Below are 16,865 nucleotides of genomic sequence, written 5' to 3'. Positions count from 1 at the left end.
AGAATCTTGAGAGCAGCATGTGATTTGTTACTTTTGACTAAACACAAGTCAATCACTGTAACAGAACATAACAACTGACAACAAATCTAGAAACTAATTCACAAACACAAAGGAATTCAAGATTCTAAACATTAATTAGAAATGGTTGAAAGCTGTCATGCTTACGTTTAGCTCTGATAAACATTCTAACTCCACAAAATGAAGCATCTTGGATTTTAGGCTTCTGTGTATACAACTGTGCAATGCTTCCCACTGTCTCTTTTGTTATAAGCTTCAAGAATCAGCATGTACACGCTGCATGTACATTGATTTTAAAAAGACGTATGGGGTACCTTTTCTTTACACAACGTGGCTAGTGTGTGGAATGAACTGCCAGAGGAAGTGGTGGATGCAGGTACAGTTACAACGTTTAATAGACATTTAGATAAGTACGTGAATAGAAAAGGTTTGATGGGATATTGGCCAAATGCAGGCAGGTGGAATGGTTTACTTTTGGAACATGGTCAGTGTGGACAAGTTGAACCGAAGGATCTGTTTCCATGCTGTCTAACAAAATAACACTTGTATCTTGCTTTAGAGACAAAATGTTTTATACTAAACATTACACAAGTAAACTGGTTAATTAATCTGGCACTGAAAAAGTGATACTTTAGCAGACAGAACTCAGCAACTAAACAGAATTTTTACTTATTGGACTAAAGGACTCTCCATATAGTTGAAAAGTTAAAAGGATAACTTAAATATCTCTGAAAAATCTCTAACAAGAGACAGAAGTCTGCAGTCGAACTCCAGATTACAGCAGATGCAAAGGATATTTAATACCAGGAGATTTTAATTGGGTCATAGCTGGGGTGAAGTTCAATTACTTGAACTGTGCAAGATGTAACTGTAACCTACAAGTTTATTTGATTAGATTTATTCACAGCATGATGTTTTTCCAAAGATTAATGTATATGATAAATAGCAACTATTTCCATACAGTATAAATATTTCAGTGGAAACATCATCTCTAAACACTTGGAAAATTAATATCTCAACAAAACTTTAAATCCACAGAACACAGTCAATGCAAATCTATAAGCAAATTATGTTAAAACGCAAGATAAAAACATTACAACTTCCTGGCATATCAGCTGCAGATTAGATTCTTGATAAAGATTTCATAATTCTAAATTATCCTGTGGGAATGTCAATGTAATTTACATTATTGATCACTGAATTCTGGATGGAGATTTCTTCCTTTTCTCAGGGGGGTGATAAATGGGATCCAAGTCAATGTGTTTGTTGATTGACTTGGATCCCATTTATCTCTCTTTCACTCTCCCACCTGCGAAAAGGAACAGGAAACAACATCACCATAGGAAATGATGTCACCACAGGAAATGACATCACCAACCCAAGGAAACTCAAACCATATAAGTAGAAAGCGGGCTACGCCACCAGTGTTTCAATTGGAGGCTCCCTGAAGATGTTACCCAGTATGGTGACAAAACATCTGAAAATGAACCTTCCGGCTCAGCGAGCAAACCTACACCTAGAACCTCAACTTTAGCTACAAATCTTCTTAAAATTCACTGATCACTGAGTGTAAGAGCAGAACAAAAGCCCCCACAAAACTGAATCCATGTATAATATAAAAACATTAAACTAGTTAATAATTAGATAGCTGGAACTCAATTTGAGACTTCAGGTACTAACTGATTCATATGTAGCTTATAATACTCATCTAGTTATTTAGATAAATTGGAAGACTGCCTTGCAATCAATGACAGAGAGAAGAACCAGCTGATTCATTAAATCCCTATAAAAGACACCATGTAACCCATTCTAGAGTATTTACTGGTGCATACAAGTTTAATAGAAAGTGCTTTCTAGATGGTCATAGCGAAAACCCCTTTGAAAGCTGCAATCTAAATGATAGTTTTTTCCTGCTTGCTTCACATTATTTTCTATTTCCTAGCATGCCAATTTGAGACACAGCAACTAACATTATCCGATTTACTGTACCACTGATATTCTTAGAGCAATTCCTGCTAAATTAGACCCATTACTCAATGATGAGTCCCTGTTTTATCCCATTGATAGTTTCACACCCTATAAAGTACTCCTTTTCATATTTGAGGTTTTAGCCAGAAAATAAATTTGTCAATACTAAAACTAAATTGATATGAGGAAGCAGCTTTTGAAGTGATTGACTCATACAGAAGTTTCTAATTCTTAAAAAAATGAGAAACAGTTAAATTGAACAAAATACTCTCCCTCAGAGTAGAAAGGGAATCTTGCTTCATTCAATTAAAACAGTAGGAGTGCAAGTGGGAAGACAAACATGCAATTCATTTGTTGTGCAAGGAGGGAAGGATTCCTCACAATGTCAACATCAAGAACAAATGGAAAGCGGAAAGACAACAACAGTGCAAGATGATATGGCAGATGAGATATAATGTGGCACAGTCTTTTCCCAGTCTTTTCCTGTCTGAGAAAAAAGAAAGCAACCTGATCAGAAAACCCACAACTTGCAAACGAGTTAAAGTGCCCCATTTCAGAAGTCATAAGGCAGATCTGCTACCTATGCATTCAGCCAGGGAACAGTGTGTGTAACACTGGAAAAAAAAGGAGTTTTTTTAAAAAATGGAGAATGACAGGAATGTGTGGAGAGATGAACAATTTATACACATACTACTAGATCACTTTTATTCATCATTAGCAAAACATGTATAAGATATCAACAGAGTCATGTAAATGGACAAATTAAGAGCAGGAACAGGTCAGTCACTCATTCCTGCTTCATCATTTACTTGGGTGATCTAACTGTGGCCTCTATCCTATAACCCTTTTGTCAGTCAAGACTCTAACTCGAAGTATTTAAGGCAATGAACCTGCCTCCATTGTTTTCTGGGGAAAAAACAATCCACAAACTAATGACCATTTGAGATTTAAAAATCTCAAATTTGTTCTTGACATTGACATTGTGAGGAATCCTTTCCTGTCTTAAATAAGTGCGTTCTCGTTTTTTCTAATCTTCCTGCCAAAGTGGACAAACTCAGTGTGCCACATTACATTTCATTTGCCATATTTTTGCCCACTCAAATGTGTCCAAGTCCTTTTCATAGCTACCACCATCTTCAGAAAACTCAGCTATCATATTAATCCCCTTTATCCAAGTCAACGATATTGACTATTGATAGCTGAAGTCCCCAACACTGATCCCTGAGGCACTATCATGCAAAACCAAAAACTACTCATTTGTCCCTCTTATTCCTGTTCACTTGCCAATGATTAATTCATACTAAATAGTTTCCCCTCCACCACAAGCTCTTATTTTCAGTTCTAATCTTTGATGTGGCACCTGGTCAAACATCACAGATGTAACATGTCAGCACAGCTGCTTTATATATTTTACAAACTGTATATAAAGAAAAGATTGGATAGCGCTTTGTCAGTTGAGGAGGGCTGCATTATACATACGTAATTTTAAACTTTCATTTTTTCTCCCCCACAAACTGTAGGCTAACAAAGCAAAATTCAGGTTTGGCTTTTGTCTTATAAGAATGAGAGCAATAAAAATTAACTCTGACTCATCTGGGAGGAACAAAGCCAGTATCATAGAATCCCTACAGTGTGGAAGCAGGCCATTTGGCACACTGAGTCCACACCATACATCCGAAGAGAATCCCACCCAGATCCACCCCTACACTATTCCTGCAACACTACATTTCCCATGACCAATCCACATAACCAACACATCCCTGAACATTATGGACAATTTAGCATGGCTGATCAACCTAACCTGCACATGTTTAGACTGTGGGAGGAAACCAGAGTACCTGGAAGAAACCCATGCAGACATGGGGAGAATGTCTGTGTGGAGTTTGCACAGTCATCTGAGGGGGGAATTGAACCCAAGTCCCTGGCAGCATGAGGCAGCAGTGCTAACCACTAAGGCACTGTACTGCCCCAAAACATCCCTTAAAATACAACACAATTAGGTATACCATGTTTCAACTCAAAAATTCCTATTCATGGTAAAATGAGACACACACAAGTAGGTAAAATTTATTTGACATATTTGAAACATTGAGGTCACCGACTCATTTTCCAGGAGAAAATGAGGACTACAGATGCTGGAGATCAGAGTCACGAGTGTGGTGCTGGAAAAGCAAGTGCATCAGAGGAACAGGACAATTGACATTTCAGGCAAGAGCCCTTCATCAGGCCTTTCATTAGAGCTCTTGCCCGAAATGTCAATTCACCTGCTCCTCAGATGCTGCCTGACCTGCTGTACTTTTCTCGCACCACATTCTCTACTATAAAAGAAAAACTGTTTGGTTTTAATGCAATGTAGCCATCCTTTGAAGATAGAACACTATCAGCTGAAAAACAAGTCTCACACAGAAATATCACAGCCTACGAAGATAACCATTGTGATCACATTTGTAAATAAAAGCATTCTGCAGTTACCACATCAGTTCCTCTTCAACTCCTCTATCTTTCAACTCATCAACCTCAATGAAGATTTTATCAGGACACAAGCTCAGACAACTTACTTGATGGGTAACATTTTTTGAATTTATCTTCGAAAAACAATTTAATATTAATTTAAGCTTCTGAATGCATAATGCTTTTGAATGTCGTGAAGCAAATCAAGTTGAAAGGAAGGTACATGAAGTTCAGAAGTAATTGCAACCGGTCTCTTTCATCGTGAAAATAACTACAAAATGTATGCAAAGTATCTCATGATCACCTGGGTTAACATCAGTAAATGGTAGTTTGCATGTCTTTCAATGATCCAGAGGATGAAGGAAAGTACATCCCAGTGCTTTTAGATGATCAGAATCTACTCTTCCAACCAAGTCAAAGGGGGAACGTGTTGCAGATTCATGGAACAACTATAAGTTGAAGCATGGTGTATTTCTTGAAACCAAGAATGTGGTCGAGTTCAAGTCTGGACAAAGTTAACATGAATATATGAAAGGGAAATTATGCTTAACAAATAAGACAGAGCAGCAAAAGTAGGCCATTCAGCCCATCCACCATTCAAGATGATCATGGTTGTGTGATAATCCCCAATTCCATTTTCCTGTCTTTTCCCCATAACCCTCAAATCCCATACTGATTAAAAGTCTGTCTCAATCTTGAATATACTTAATGACCTATCCTCTACAGCCCTCTGGTAAATCTGGAATTCTTTACCATTCTCAGAAAAAAAACTACATCCCTTTTCAATATGTGATCCTTCATTCTGAGATTATGCACGCTCAAAGGGAAATAACTTCTCCATTCCAAAGGGGAATCATACCAGATTCGAAACATCAATTGTTTCTCTCTCGCCAAAGATGCTGCCCTGTTAAGTTTCTCCAGCATTCCGTATTTGTTTATCTCTGCATCTACCTTGTCAAACTCTATGCTTTAAAAATCATTCTTCTAAACTTGTGAATAGAAGCCCAAGCCACCAAGAAAATCACTCCACGTTTGGAATCAACCTTGTGAACCTTCTCTGGACAGTATATCGCTCGTGACATAAGGGCACCAGAATGGTTTGGATGAATTTGGTGTACAATGCACGAAAAAGCAACTTTGTCACTTTATCTACTTATGTTAGTTCAAGCAGTTTGTGAAGTGAATTAAAAATCCTCTAATTCAACACTTTCAAATTTCATAGTATGAAAATTTTTAAAATCTCATGCTTTAGACCTTCAAGCTATTTGGAATGATTCCCAAGTGGAATCCTAGTTTCTCAGGAAAGCAACAGTCAGTATGGATCAAATACAGCTAATAAGGACATATTGGTTCAAAACATTAACTGCTCCACATGCTGAATTGCTACAGCTCTGTTCTAATCAAATTTAGACACTTTTGATACAAATTAAAAATTCAAAGCGCTTCCATCAAATGCAACCATGCACAGGAAAACAGCAGTAGTCACCAGTGTCCTTGTTTGGGCCAAGCAGAAAAGAGTCAAGAGTGAAGTGCTAGAAAAGCACAGCAGGTCAGACAGCATTCAAGGAAGAAAGTCGATGCCTTGGATGCTGTCTGAAGGGCTTTCGTCTGAAACGTCGACTATCCTACTCCTTGGATGCTGCCTGACCTGCTATGCTTTTCCAGCACCGCACTCTTGATTCTAATCTCCAGTATCCACAGTCCTCACTTTCGCCAAGCAGAAAAGAATGTATGCCAGCCAGTGAGAATTTGAATCCATTTTCAGTAGTTACCAACTGGTTCATCCCTCATTGTCAGAAAATGACAACATAAAAGGAGTGCAGTTTAGGCTAGTGTTGAGTTTTTTTGAAAAAGGTATCACTGGGAAAAATATTTACAATTTCTCTAAGTGTACAAACATAGCATACTATCAGTCCTTGCTCTAACTTTCCCTCACTTAATTGCAACAAATCTTAGATATAGTTACACTAACATCCTCTGGTACTAGGTCACAATTAAGACTTTATAGAGTTATCACAAGACTACTTAACACCATCCCATTTTCTTCCAACAGGGAAGATATTAAGTGGATAGCAATTACATAGAAAAATATTTCCTAATTCTCAAGTACAAGTACAACCACAACTCTGGTGGACAGCCAACTTAGTACACATACCAGGAACGATAAAAAACAGAACCATGAAAGAGAGATGAAAAACAGTAAAACATTACATGCAAACCCTGGCCAAAGCAAACCGCATTGCAACCTTCACCCTCGGATATATGACGGATGTAAAGATAGATCTACGAGCAAATTTATCACCCCAGGACTATAAACGAATAATGCAATCAAGTAAAACACAAATAATATTGGGCTTTAAATACAAATGGTTTACTGTAAATTACCACCTTGTTATTAGAGAAGCGTTCAGTTGAATGCCCAACCTCCGGACGCCTTTTAATTCATAAACACGGTGCAGTCGCCAACAACAAGGATTGGACGTGATGCAAGTTGAAATAAGAACACGTAGAAACAGAAACTAAGTCTCGAAACACAAGTCGGATTATTGGGCAACCTTCGACAGAGCGCTGAATACACAGAAGGTGCCTATGAAACTACTGCACAGCATCAAGAGGCCACTCAGGCACTCTAGCTTGTTGCACCGTTTATTTGCAGCATGGCGGATTTGCATCGCGGTTGCATTTTCTCGATAACCAGAAGAAAACCGACCGCAGTCACAAAGCCAATGGATCTTCAACCCCTAATGGGGTTGCAGCAAGCGCAACTTTTTTTTTCCCCTTGCCTGAGGTGTGCGGCTGCGTGCTTTGGAGAGTGTGACGGAAGGACAGAGTACCGCGGTGCGTGCTGGGAGTTGTAGTTCCCCCGCTGCCTCCCTCAGCGCCGCCATGTTGGCCCGGCCCCCCGCTTACATCCCCAAACCCCCGGGAGCCGAGCCCGCTCCTCGTCGGCCCTTTCCTGCTCACCCGGACCAAGAGCCGACCTGCGGCAGAGGAGGGTGAAAGGAGTTGATCTCCCATGTCGGTAGCGCCCCCACCCTCAACGATCATCTTTAGGAAATCTCCTAAAGGAGCGCTTGCTACAGCCCCTTTCCCCGCCCCCTTTTCCCCTTTACCTCCTAAAGTCTTCCCAGTGTAATGGCCGCCCGGCTACCGCGACTAGATCACTCTTTGGGGGAGGGGAGGGGATGATATTCTCGCGAGAGTGACCGTCCCAAACTGCCGGCAGTCCACAGCTCCTCGCGAGAACACGACGTGTGACTGTCGGCCAATCACATTGAGTTCTGTCGTAGGGCGTTGGGGGAAGGTGGGACCAGCGCCACACAGGCGAAAAGTGGGCGGGGCGGCAACCGGAGTCGGCAATGATTGGGTTAGGGTAGGCCACGTGATAATCGTCCCCCAACCGCATAAAAATCCTTAGTCATGTGACTTGCTCACTCTCCATTCTCCTCTTCTCCAGAGGAGGCGGTTATTTCTGGCGGGAAGGTCGCCATTTTGTAGGGGAATGGAGATGTTGGAGGAAATTGAGAACTGGATGGGAGTATCTGAAAATCAATAAATTGCTGGAGAAATCAAATGATCTTTCCTCAGAACTCATTTCAAGATTGGAAGCTTTTGTAGAAGCATGAAATTGGTATTTCCCCACTTCATCTCTTCGGTACTCCAGACGTTGGAGGTTAAAAGTTTCCCCCCATTCCCACTACTCATTCACTTCTCCTGGCTGCATGAACTGTTGACTTGTAAATTTCCTCTGGCGATGCCAAAGCGGAGGAGAGATTCAATGGAAGTTTTCAAAATCACAAGGGGTTGAGTCAGTAGATGGCAAGAAAATGTTCCCATTTGGAAAAGGGTCATGAACAACGAGGCTTGTTGTTAAGGCAATTTACAAAGGAAGTTAAATGTGACGTGAGAATTCTTTCACCGCATGCAGTTCAGGTCAGTAATGTAATTTTGGAAAGGCCCTGAATCAGTCACATCATTGAATGCAAACAACTTTCCTGTATTGTCAGTGCTCCAAGGACCTATTAATTGATTATTGAAACATACTGTCTAATGTTGAAGAATCGACTGATGAATTTACGAGTTGAAGGGGAATGACCAGTTGTTCTGAAGAAGGCTCAGAGGACTTGAAAATTAACTTTTTTTTCTTCTCTTTACAGATGATGCTAGCATACTGACTTCCTCTAGTATTTTATGTTTTTGTTCATTTAAGAAGAATTTGATGCTGGATTGACCAGTGCATCTCTTTGACACCAACACACAGTAGCAGGAGTTTGTACCATCCCCAGAATGTACTGCAGTAACTCACCAAGACTTTTTCAACAATGTCTTCTAAACCCATAATCATTACCACCTAGAGAAAAAAGAGGTGCAATGGAACACCAAGTTCTCTTTCAAATCACTCACCACCTTGACTTGAAAATGTATTGCCATTATACTGAGCCACTGTGGGGCGATATGGTGGCTCAGTGGTTAGCATTGCTGCCGCACAGCGCCAGGAGCCCGGGTTCGATTCCAGCCTTGGGCGATTGTTTGTGTGGAGTTTGCACATTTTCCCAGTGTCTGCTTGGATTTCCTCCAGGTGATTCAGTTTCCTCCCACAGTCCAAAGATGTGCAGGTTAGGTGAATTGGCCATGTTAAATTGTACCATAGCCTTCAGGGATGTGTAGGTTAGGCGCATTAGTCAGGGGGAAATGTAGAGGGATGGGTCTGGGTGGGACCCTCTTTGGAGGGTTGGTGTGGACTTGGGCTAAAGGGCCTGTTTCCACACTGTAGGGATTCTGACTTCACTATTGCTGAGTCAAAATTCTGGAATTCCCTTCACAAATAGCTTTATTGGTTTACTTACACTCTGTGGACTGCAGCAATTCAGAAAGTTTGTTCACCTCCACCTTCTGGAGGGCATTTAGGGATGAGCATTAAATTCTGGTTTAGTCAGCAATGTCTTTGACCCATGAATGTATTTTTAAAATGAGACTGACAAATAACCAAAATTATAATGGGCACTGGTTTTGGGGTTAGCATCTTTCAGAGAGGATATTTTGACACTGGGAAAAGAGCAGTACACAGCTATTTCTATCATTGATTATAGGCAACCTGAGATACAAGGAGAATCTAGCGAGATTGAGAAGATTTGTAGCTCAGGCTGAGGGTCTGGATGCAGGTTTGCTCGCTGAGCTGGAAGGTTTGAGATAGTCACCATACTAGATAACAATCTTCAGTGATCCTTTGGACAAAGCATTGCTGGTGTTTCCTGCTTTCTAGTTATTTTCTTGGGTTGGTGATGACATTTCCTATGGTGATGTCATTTCCTGTTCTTTTCTTAGGGGGTGGTAGATGGGGTCATTCCTGGATGTCACAGTAGAGCGAACAGCCAACGGGGAACTTCAAATCAGCGTCTACAGAAAAACAACATACAGACCAAATATTGAATTACAGAAGCAATCATTCCACCACCCACAAATGAAGTTGCATCAGAACATTATTTCAACGAGCCACCACACACTGCAGAGCAGAGGAAAATTACGTATACAATGTATTCAAAAAGAATGGGTACCCAATGAACACAGTTCGCCAATTTTTCAGCGACATAATGCATCTAGAAACACTATCCAATCTCCCCTACATCAAAGACATTTGGAAATGACTACCAGACTACTCAGACCCTTTGGCATCATGGTAGCCCACCAAAACACTAAAACAGCAACTAATGAACTTGAAAGATCTTATACAGACAACAAGCAAAGCTAATATCATTTACAAAATACCATACAAGAACTTTAACAAACGCTACATTGGACAAATGGGCAGAAAACTAGCCACCAGGATACATGAACATTAAGTAGCCACAAAACGACATGACCCTCTCTCACTCGTAATCTAATCTAATCTAATGTCATTTACAAAATACCATACAAGAACTTTAACAAACGCTACATTGGACAAATGGGCAGAAAACTAGCCACCAGGATACATGAACATTAAGTAGCCACAAAACGATATGACCCTCTCTCACTCGTATCCTTACATCCAGATAAGGAAGGACACCACTTCGACTGGGACAACACATCCATCCTAGCACAAGTCAAACAGAGACCTGCACGAGAATTTCTAGAAGCATGGCATTCCAACTGGAACTCTATTGACAAACACAATGACTTCAATCCCACCTACCACCCCCTGAGTAAAAGAACAGGAAATGACATCACCAACCCAAGGAAACTCAAACCATATAAATAGAAAGGAGGAAACACCAACAGTGTTTTGTCTGGAGGCTCACTGAAGATGTTACCTAGTATGGTGACAAAATATCTGAAAATGAATCTTCCAGCTCAGCGAGCAAACCTACATCCAGAAGGAGAATCTGTTTGCTTAAACTGGAGGATAGTCAGCAGAGACTCATTTATTAAATTCTTGTACAAATACTGACCGGTTGAATGGCAGAAGGAGAGGAACAACAGTGAATGAATATCAGATTAATTTCAGAAGAATACAAGGTGACTCTGTTGATTTAGTACAGTTATCTGACATGTGCTTGCACTTCACATTTATGTTTAAATGTTGGTAGCTCCTCATTCACTGGATGGGTGTACTGTTCCTTCATCTCAAAGAAACATACATTTCTGGGGGTTACAGAGTCATAGAGATGTGCAGCATGGAAACAGACCGTTTGGTCCAACTCGTTCATGCCGACCATATTCTAACCTAATGTACTCCCATTTGCCAGCACTTGGCCCATATCCCTCTAAGGAGAAAGTGAGGTCTGCAGATGCTGGAGATCAGAGCTGGAAATGTGTTGCTGGAAAAGCGCAGCAGGAATTCCTGAAGAAGGGCTTATGCCCGAAACGTCGATTCTCCTGTTCCCTGGATGCTGCCTGACCTGCTGCGCTTTTCCAGCAACACATTTCCAGCCCATACCCCTCTAAACCATTCCTATTCATATATCCATTCAGATGCCTTTTAAATGCTGTAATTGTACCAGCCTCCACCACTTCCTCTGACAGCTCATTCCATACACGCATCACCTTTTGTAAAAAAGGTGCCCCTTTAGTCCCTTTTATACCTTGCCCCTCTCACCTGAACCCTATGCCCTCTAGTTCTGGACTCCCCCACCTCACCTTTGTTCCTGCCTGCCCTGACAGTTTGACTTGCTCCTTTTCCCAACTGTAGCAGTCTCAGTTTGATCTCTTTCTTTAGCATTTCCCAACCCCCTCCCCCACTAGTTTAAATCCTCCTGAGCAGCTCTAGCAAATCTCCTTGCCAGTATATTAATCCACTTCCAATTCAGGTGCAATCCATCCTTCTTGTACAGGTCACTTCTAATCCAGAAGAGATTCCAATGATCCAAAAGTGTGAACCCTTCTCCCCTGCATCAGCTCTTCAGCCACACATTCACCTGCTCTATCCTCCTTACCCTTACGAGCTCATAGGACCGGGAGTAATTCAGATATTACTACACTCAAGAAGCTCCTTTTTAAATTCCTGCCTAACGTTCATTATTCTCCCTTCAGAATGTCACCCTTTTCCCTTCCTATATCGTTAGTTCCAATGTGTACAATGAGTCCTGCAGGTCCCTCTTCATTTTGAGAACATTCTGCACCCTCCAATGGCCAAACTGCATACTTTTCTTCTCCAGCAACATCCTGGACAAAGAGCTTGCAATATCTGCTGATACATTTGAGGCCTTTAGCACCAAGAAGTGTCCGAGGGTATTGGAGAGCATCTCCACTCTTGGAAATGCCAGAAATTTTACAGAACATTCTAGACCCTAACTACATGCTGTATAAAAAGTGTTTTCTCACCTCACATTTACTTTCTTTGTAAAACACTTTAAAAGTGTAACCACTCGTTCACAATCCTTTTACAAGTGGGAACAGTTTCTCCCTATCCACTGTGACTAGGCTCCTCATGATTTTGAAAACTCTCAAATCTCCCCTTGATTTTGGCTTCTGTATAGGAAATGTGCTGTGGGGGAAGAAAGGGATGAAAGCTATTTTTTCCCCCCTTCCCTCTTCTAACATAGGAAGCCGCAAGGAGGATTTGAAGAAGGGAAATACCAGCTTCATGGTATACAGCCTTTCCTAACAGCGAAGATAAGCAACATTATGGATGATGAGATGGCATCAGTCAGCTTAATTGCCTCTCCTCCAACCTAGTTTACTGTATCTGGTGCTCACGATGTGGTCTTCTCTACATCGGCGAGACCAAATGTAAACTCGGCACATTTTGACGAACATCTCAGCCGGGCCTGCAAGGGCTGACCTGACCTCCTATTACTGCCCATTTTAATTCCTCTTCCTATTCCCTTTCCGACATGACCATCGTCGGCTTCCTCCATTGCCACAGCAAACCAAACTGTCCAGAGTTCTCCAATTTCAAATAACCTCTCATCCCATTACCCAACTGCCTTTCCAGCCCTTCCCCCTCTCATTCCCCTGACTGACCTTTCCAGTCGCCAACCGAATTCATTCTTCCCATTGAACAACCACATTGTACCCGCTACCTGTGTTCACCTATCACTACCTCACCTCCTGATGCTGCCTGGCCTGCTGTGTTCTTCCAATTCTCTGTTTGTCTACCTTGGATTCCAGCGTCTGTAGTTTTTTTGTCCCAAATTGAATTCATTAGCAGTTTGACTTCAGATTGTTTTAGGAGCTCTTGAGAATTTGAAAATATGTTGTGTATTTGATTCTAATCCACATCTTGATGCCAGTATTTATTCGCAGTTCAAGGGATCCCATGGGATGCCAGGAAATGTGTTAACATTTAAACGATATTCTTAAGATCATGTTAATATGTACAGGGATTATTGGGGGGGTGTCACTATTTACACTGGTTTCCTGGGAATGTGTCAATATTTACAGCAATCTGTTAGAATTGCATTGTTTACAGGGAATATCTAGATTTGTCATTATTACAAGGGGTCTCTGTAAATATAGACATATTCTCAGGAGGTTGCTAGGATTTTGCCTAGCCTGATAGGGATCTCTGCAAATGCTTCAATATTTACACAGAATCTCTAGGAGTGTCAATATTAACAGAGAATTCCAGTAAATTCAGAAGGTGTGAAGATATTGGTTAAATTGGAATGGGCAAATAGGTTAAAAGGTAAGAGCATATTTATGCAGATGCTGGGATCTGTACTGAAAACAAAAATGCTGGAGATCGCAGCGGGTCAGGCAGCCAAGATTACAAGTATGTCCAGGACATACAATGCCCCTTGGACTGCTGTTCCTTTCTTCCTTCAGTACTCCGCCCTCCCCACCCCCCACTATTACAAAAATACTGTCCCCTTCACTCTTTATGTGAGCTTTGATGAAGAATCGTAAGACTCTAAACGTTCGTATGCTTTCTCTCCATGGATGCCACCTGACCTGCTGTGATTTCCATTTTCCGTTTTTGTTAAAAGGTAATATGATAGATAAGCAGTGGTATTTATTTAAGGCAATATTTCAGAATGCTCCACAGAGATGTATTGAGAAAGAAGATGCTACAAGAAGAACGCAGTATCTGTGAGACACTCAGCCTAAGGTTGCATTTTGGGTTTTGGAAAGTGCTGAGTCTCCTTCAGATTAACCTGGGGAGGGTAAGGTATCTCATCTTACATGGGCATGAATACTGCTGTAATACAGTAGGAGCGCAAATGGTTGCCACTAATAGGATGCTGCCATAAAGCCGAAAAGATATTCTGCCTATTCACAAATGACTAACATAGCATATGGATTTCAGTACTGGTGTGACATAGGCCATACATCTCTCAAATTGACACATCATATCAAGCAGCATATTCCTTCAGCTGTTTACTACACCAAGGTACTGACTATGTCCAACCAGATTACACTTGCAAAACTCTCAACAGTGTCCAACATTAGATGTAATTCTGCAATTGGGCAACATTTGCTAAACAATCCCAAAGTTTTCAAAAAGTAATGCAGAAAATTAATTTGGAGTAGTTAGTTGGGCTGACAGTGTGCAGCATTTGTGTATACTAGATGCTACATACATTAATATACAAGGCTGTATTCTCTGCAGACAGGAAGAACATAGTATAGTGCACCGATAATCATATCCAACTACTCCATAAGCCATCACAAAATGTATGCATGATAAAATTCCCACCAGGACTACCAAAAATCAAATTGCCTGACTGCTACCCGGAACGAAAGCATGCCACACATGCTTTCTTTCCTGTCAGAAAGAATAAGTATCTTTTGTAACATACAACTTTATAAAGAATTGTAAAATGGTTTTTAATTACTAAAATTTAAGTTATACCCTTTCAAAACCCAACATACACAAATACACATGCAATCATGAGTAAGACAGACAAAGGGTAAAGTATGGGCAAAACAAAACACATAGGTAGGGTAGACAAAAATCTAAAGATCAAAAATCCAGACCACAAGGTAGAAAATTCTTTTCCTCTTTCAGTCCTTTTTATTTTTGCATTGCTGAAATGGTGGTATCTGAATGGTGATGCTTGTCCTTCCTCGAACTCAGCACTGCCTTCCTAACCTGCAGTCTTCTTCCTGACCTCTCCGCCCCCACCCCCACTCCGGCCAATCACCCTCACCTTGACTTCCTTCCACCTATCGCATTTCCAATGCCCCTCCCCCAAGTCCCTCCTCCCTACCTTTTATCTTAGCCTGCTGGACACACTTTCCTCATTCTTGAAGAAGGGCTTATGCCCGAAACATCGATTCTCCTGTTCCTTGGATGCTGCCTGACCTGCTGCGCTTTTCCAGCAACACATTTTCAGCTCTTCAATTTGATAGTTTGGCAGGTGAACTTAGTTTTTTTTGTGAATTCTTTTAGGCTTGCTAAGGCTTTCTGTCTTTATTCCCACAACAAGAGAGAGAGGGATACTGTCTGTAAGCTCTGGATGTTTTTACTCTCTGTTGCTCTTGGAATTTACAGCTTTGAGGAGCCTGCAGTTCAGTTTTCCAGTGGATTGTTATGGGGTAGATTTTCCTTAACTCAAAAGATTCTTAGTGATTTCAGTTCTGAGTTCCTCTTTTTTTTGCTTCCAAAAATCTAGCATTGTACTGGACAGCTCAACAACATATAGACTTGATTTTTAGCAAAACCTTTTTGTTTTTTGGTTAAAGGAGTCAAGCTCCCATTCAGTTATTATTCTGAAAAAAAAATGGGGTGTCTTACCATGCCTGTTTCAATCCAATAAAATAGGTGACAACCATTTTTTGATTTATTTTTCAGGGCAATTTCTTGACCAATCAGTCAACCTGCCAGGTTTACAATTTAAACAAAGCTTGGCAATTAACTGTACACTATCATTACCCGGTGCATTGTCAATTGCATTGCCTCAACTAACCCAAATGCACTTGTCAAGCAGTCAAAATTCTCCTTTCACATACTATAAATGTTTTTACTTTGGTCATTCTTTATAAATTGTTCTGCTGTGTGCAAGATGAAAAGCTTCAACAAAATCTATTTTAGCAATTGACAGTAATAGTTTGTAGGAGAAAGTGAGGTCTGCAGATGCTGGAGATCAGAGCTGAAAATGTGTTGCTGGAAAAGCGCAGCAGGTCAGGCAGCATCCAGGGAACAGGAGAATCGACGTTTCGGGCATAAGCCCTTCTTCAGGAAGTTCCAGCAACACATTTTCAGCTCAGTAATAGTTTGTAGAAGTAGTGAAGTGGATGAGATTAATTTAAGTGATTATTTGTTGCTTAGAGAACAAGACTGAAAAAATAATCAAGGAAAACACAGAAAGCAATCTCCCTGAGGTAACAGTGGCTGAAGGACCTGAACTTAAGGGAATTTATATTTGCCAGGATTTGGTGTTGGAGAAGCTGTTAGGTCTGAAGGTTGATAAGTCTCCGGGGTCTGATGGTCTGCATCCCAGGGTACTGAAGGAGGTGGCTCGGGAAATCGTGGATGCGTTGGTGATTATTTTCCAGAGTTCAATAGATTCGGGGTCAGTTCCTGAGGATTGGAGGGTGGCTAATGTTATACCACTTTTTAAGAAAGGTGGGCGAGAGAAAGCAGGTAATTATAGAACAGTTAGTCTGACCTCAGTGGTGGGAAAGATGCTGGAGTCTATTATAAAGGATGAAATTACTGCACATCTGGATAGTAGTAACAGGATAGGACAGAGTCAGCATGGATTTATGAAGGGGAAATCATGCTTGACTAATCTTCTTGAATTTTTTGAGGATGCAACTATGAAGTTGGACGAGGGAAATCCAGTAGATGTAGTGTACCTGGACTTTCAGAAAGCTTTTGATAAAGTCCCACACAGGAGGTTAGTGAGTAAAATTAGGGTGCATGGTATTGGGGGCAAAGTACTAGATTGGATTGAAAATTGGTTGGCTAATAGGAAACAAAGGGTAGTGATAAACGGCTCCATTTCGGAATGGCAGGCAGTGACCAGTGGGGTACCGCAGGGATCCGTGCTGGGGCCACAGCT

General features: G+C 41.0%; 1 protein-coding gene across 3 annotated transcripts in view; it reads right to left on the bottom strand.

The window, feature by feature from the left end:
* reps1 (RALBP1 associated Eps domain containing 1) overlaps positions 1-7,427 on the bottom strand; it is a 72,598-nt gene extending 65,171 nt beyond the window's left edge. The window contains exon 1 of one of the 3 annotated variants that reach the window (XR_015758350.1): positions 6,826-7,427. The gene's annotated coding sequence lies outside the window, so the exon portion shown is untranslated. The remainder of the gene's footprint in view (positions 1-6,825) is intronic. The other 2 variants (XR_015758349.1, XM_087991126.1) reach the window with 2 other exon arrangements.
* Positions 7,428-16,865: the final 9,438 nt, after the last annotated feature.

The sequence above is a fragment of the Chiloscyllium plagiosum genome, unplaced genomic scaffold, assembly GCF_037043375.1.
Source record: "Chiloscyllium plagiosum isolate Xiang-an unplaced genomic scaffold, Cpla_swu_hap1 HiC_scaffold_10, whole genome shotgun sequence".
NCBI lineage: Eukaryota > Metazoa > Chordata > Chondrichthyes > Orectolobiformes > Hemiscylliidae > Chiloscyllium > Chiloscyllium plagiosum.
The sequence above is the reverse complement of the archived record's forward strand: the minus strand, read 5'-3'. Positions and strand labels throughout refer to the sequence as shown.